Source organism: Gossypium raimondii, chromosome 2 (genome assembly GCF_025698545.1).
Source record: "Gossypium raimondii isolate GPD5lz chromosome 2, ASM2569854v1, whole genome shotgun sequence".
NCBI lineage: Eukaryota > Viridiplantae > Streptophyta > Magnoliopsida > Malvales > Malvaceae > Gossypium > Gossypium raimondii.
In genome coordinates, this window is record NC_068566.1 from 32,550,717 (window position 1) to 32,555,798 (window position 5,082).

A 5,082-nucleotide genomic window follows, 5' to 3' on the forward strand; every position below is an offset into this window, starting at 1 on the left:
ATAATTGACCAGCTGAAGCAAGGAACTAAGGATCTTAGGCTTAAAGTGGTTTACACTCTATGGTTTATTTGGAAGATGCGATGCCAAGTAACCTCGGGAGGAAAAAAAATTGGACTTCAGGGCCATAGTCAATAAGATTAAAATTGCAACCTTGGAGGTTATGGACTTTTATGGAGTCCAGGCTCCTAACAAAAGGCCTCAGGCTACAGATGTTACTTTTGATTCACTTTGGAAGAAACCAAAGGCAGGGGTAATCAAAATTAATCGTGATGGTTCTTTTGACTATTTGACAAAGGTTGTTGGAATTTATGTGGTTGCTAGGGATGAAACGAGTTCTCTTGTTAATGGAAGAGGCTCAAAGATTTTTGTTGGCTCTCCTGAAATAGCGGAAGCCTTGGTGATCAAGTTGGGAGCTAATCTTGCTTTGAAGCAAGGACATCAAAGAATTATTTTAACTACAGACTCAATGATTGTGTCTAAGGAGATTTTGAAGAAGGATAAGCGTAGCCGATAGAAACCTAAGCCTATCTTGCAAAAATTGGATTTTATCTTGGCCAGGATTCCCTATGTGCATTTTGATTTTGTAAGGTGATCTACTAATTTGATTGTTGATTGGGTGGTTTCTTATTATAAGAATGAAATGTGTTTTTTTTACTAGTTGCACCAGCCACCATCTTCTTTGGTCCATACCTAAACAAGGATGGCCTACCAGCCCTGCTTAATTAAATTTTCTGGTTTGTGTTCTTTCTTGATTGCTTTGTATAGTAACTTGAATTTTCTTTTGCTTTGAATGAAATGTTGATTGAAAAAAAAAACCTCTAATTCAAATCTCCCGTCTTCCTATAATTACTAACTTTAAATCTTGATAAAACTCATGTATTGCTTCCTTTCTCAAAATTATAACCTAACTGATATACGTATATAATATTATATATATGTTTGTAAGTATAGCAAAATTTGTTTGCAAAATACATGCATATATATATATATATACTTGCAAGGTTATCAATATCAACGTATTATTAATTGATTTATATTAGGGAATTGATTTGAATAAAAAATAAATATATAAATAAAATTTGGTTGGAGATCGAAACCTTTCTAAAATTGATGATTTAAGTTAAACTTTAATATACCAGAGTTGGGGGATTGTGGTGAAGCTTCAGGTCGAGATTAGGTGGCCAAAAATCCAACCTGCCCTACCCGTTGCCATCACTACCCTTCACAAACCGGTTGAGTTTTGGTAGGCCACTCTAATTGGACCACTAATTTGTGTTTAAGGCCAGGAAAGGGAGGTGAAAAATTTACTCTTATTCACTAACTAAAGTTACACGTATGGGTTAAGCAATGTTGAGATGGCCGAGTTGGTCTAAGGCGCCAGATTAAGGTTTTGGTCCGAAAGGGTGTCGGTTCAAATCCCACTCTCAACAATCAGTTTTAGATTTATTCTTTCCATCCCTCTGATCTAATTCTATTCAATAAATTTTTCTCTGCTCTTATAATCCTCCGTTTACGTCAGGAGTCCATTGATGAGAAGGGGCTGGGGAAAGCTTGAACCCAATTCCTACAGTGATGAATATAAGCGCAATTGAAATTCCAGGGGAGTTATACATTTGTGTATTGATAAGACCATTCACTATTTCATGAAACTCGATCTCTCCCCCAGATGAAATAAAATGTTCCAAGTTCAAATTTAACTGTATTATCGATTTGATTTGATTTTTAAAATCAAACAGATTAAGACATAAAAGTAAAAGAATATAAATTTCATAAATTCAAGGAATATAGATACTAGAGACAAAATCAAACCTTGTGAATCTGAGAGTTCGATTTTTTTTCTTTTTTACTTTGTGTTTTGCCTCGGAACAAATTAAACAAAATCCAACTACTTGATAAAACACTTCAATGTTTAATATATTATCTTATTAAAATTAATATATATATATTTACTTACACACCAATGATGTGGGCGAAAATTTTATAGAACAAATCTATAAAATTTATTGAAATGGTGAAGTTGAAGGAATAAAATTTTGATATCTTAAGTTCAAATCTCATAATATGTATGTATTTTTCTACATTGTATGTAAAAAGACAAAAGTACTCTTAAGATTATATTTGTTGCTTCATAAAGATATTGGTTTTCTTTGAAAAATTATCATAACTGAGTTGGGACTCAGTTGAAAGCGACACCAACTCAATCAAAGTTTTAAATAATACTAGAAATTCTAGCACATGCGTATGCGTGTAGAAACTGCATACTTAACGAGTGTTAGTTTAAAAATAACAGATAATAAAAAATTAAATGTACGGTTTGAAATTAATTAATAATAACATATAAAATATGCATGATATTAAAATAAAAAATTGATTAAATTGTGAGTAAAAAGAAATTTAAACACATAAATACATCATATTAAGAATACTAAATGCACTACAATTGTTTACCATGGTGTTGTCAATAATCTTGAGTTAATGTCGAGTTTACCTATGACACCAACTCAGTTAACAACATTATCAATATAGAAATTCTATCACACGCATATGTGTCACGGGGATAGACCTTTCTTCTCGTGATCCATGCGGCCTTAGACGATCCGTTCGTTCCAAACTTGCTTAAGTCAGCCTAAACACCACAAGTGGGGATTCCTTTAGAATTCCTCCAAGGCACCAATTTGTATAGCAAAAGCAATTATACCAAAAGAAGCTACAAAAGAACAACAAAAAGCCACAGAAAAGAACGCACGAGAGGTATTTGAGTAAATGTTCTCAATATTTCTCTTATTCACAAAGAATAAAGAAACAATGGATGAATGAAGTGAAGTGAGTACAAATGAGGGGAGGCTCTCTATTTATAGTTGAGCTCCCCAAAAACTGACAGTCTAGATTAAGTTACATCGACAGACAATATTAGCCTATCCCTTGATTTTGGGGATTTACAAGATTACAAAATATCAAATATAATCTTTACAAGATATGATTCCCATATTTACTAAAAATAGTCTATGTTGCCATATCTTCATTATTGGGCCACCCAGGCTTCAATCTAACAAACTTCTCCAACAGTTTACTGTATCAGGCCAGTTCTTGTGGGCCAAATGATCCCCATCTAAACAATAGACATCCATTGGATGGATTTGGTGCGTTGGTCACAGGCTTTGAATTGCAGCCTGGACATATGCATGTGAAAACTGCGTACTTAGAACACAAATATTAGTTTAAAAATAGTGAATTATAAATAATTAAATATATGGTTTGAAACTTATTAATAATAAAAAATAAAATATGTATGATATTGAAATGAATAAATAATAATAACTAATATAGTATATATAACTTTTTAAACTCTAAGTTATGGCCTATTGGTTGGTGTTCAATATTGTACCAAAAATATTTTGTTTAATTTACTACAATCTTTTACTAAATTCAAAAAATAAATTAATTGCAATTTTCTATAAATATCATTTTAAGTAGCTATACTATTATTTAACTTCCTAACTAAGTTGGTGTCATGAATCAACTCTAGGCACCAACTATGTTAGGAAATCATATTAATTTTCTTCAAGATTTAAAAACTTAGATTTTCACGGGTACTTTAGTCTTTTATTAAATAATAATAATATGCATACAATGGGATTTAACTTGTGCCAATTACATTAGTAAAATATTAAATTTATTACTCAACCAAAGTTTGCCAATTACATTAGTAATAAACTTTGCCAATTACAATAATTTAATACATTTATATTTTACAAAGTAACTTTACTATACATATAGTTTTATTTAGATTTAGGAATGTATCCTACATTCCTATGAAACTTCAACTTGCGCCTAGCCCTGAGACTCTACCTCTGGGTCGGCCCAATGTATGCATATTACACCTAAATAGCAAGTCCACTGAGTCCGACGGATTTTGGCCTGGTCCCTCCTCGAAACCTCACAATTTCCTTTTTACCTACAATACAAAATGACACATATGTAAGTTGAATCAAACTTAGTGAGTTATGCATACCTTGCATCAGCAGAATGCTAATCAAATTGGCACTCCATGGTATAGAATTTAAGTTTAACTGTTGGTACTAGAGCGGTTTGGCATTTTCATTGACACATTAATTACATCTCATGAACTGGCATACGTGTACTAGGTAATTATCTTCAATGACACCACTACTTATTTACTTGCACATCTCGAAGAACAATTCAACTTACTCAATGTCATTTGATCTACTACTAGCGTCTTGAACGTAGAAGATATGAGAAGATTTTATAGATGTAATATTAAGATACAAATTCGATAACGTTTGATCTCTTGACGGATTATCCTTGCGAACTCTATCTTAATCAATTGACTATGTCATATGCAACTTATTATTTGAGAGGAAATCCTCATGAATTCTTACTTGTGAACTTGTGAAAGTAAACCCATCTCACTCATTTTTCCTCAATAATATATCGGGAACCAGATAAGACAGATCTTGGCGGATAGTTCCTATTGCGGACTGCCATAATGGCTTGTCCTAATGGACTCAAATATGCAGATTTATGCTTTACTAAACATACTAACGAATTCATAAAAAAGACTCTCATAACGTGTTAATAAAGAGGACTGACACATCTTACTCAAGAAGACACATCCCTTCTTTGCGGAATTTTATTTGTAAAATAGCCTTGACAAATTTCCACTTATAATATATTTCTGAAAAACTTTCACATATAAGATAGTCTTGATGGACTTCCACATATAAGATAGTTTTGATGGACTTCCACATATAAGATAGTTTTGACAAACTTTCACATATAAGATAGTTCTGATGAACTTTCACATATAAGATAGTCTTGGCAGACTTCTACATATAAGATAGTCCTTACGAACTTCTGCATATATTTCATAACTTTCATATACCATGCCCATGGACTTGCTTACACATAAGAGGCTTAAAGCCTTAGACCCTATAGAGTCACAAGCATTCATAGAACCCACATTGGGTTATCATATTTATTTGCACAGATTTCTTCGTACAATCTAATTGTACTTTTGCAAAGCTGAAAACCATGCATATACATTTTCTATACTATCCGCCC

General features: G+C 32.4%; 1 non-coding gene across 1 annotated transcript; it reads left to right on the forward strand.

Moving 5' to 3' along the window:
• Window positions 1–1,349: 1,349 nt before the first annotated feature.
• Window positions 1,350–1,430, forward strand: TRNAL-AAG (transfer RNA leucine (anticodon AAG)). Its single transcript has one exon. It is a non-coding gene; the product is annotated as a tRNA-Leu (tRNA).
• The last annotated feature ends 3,652 nt before the right edge of the window (window positions 1,431–5,082 follow it).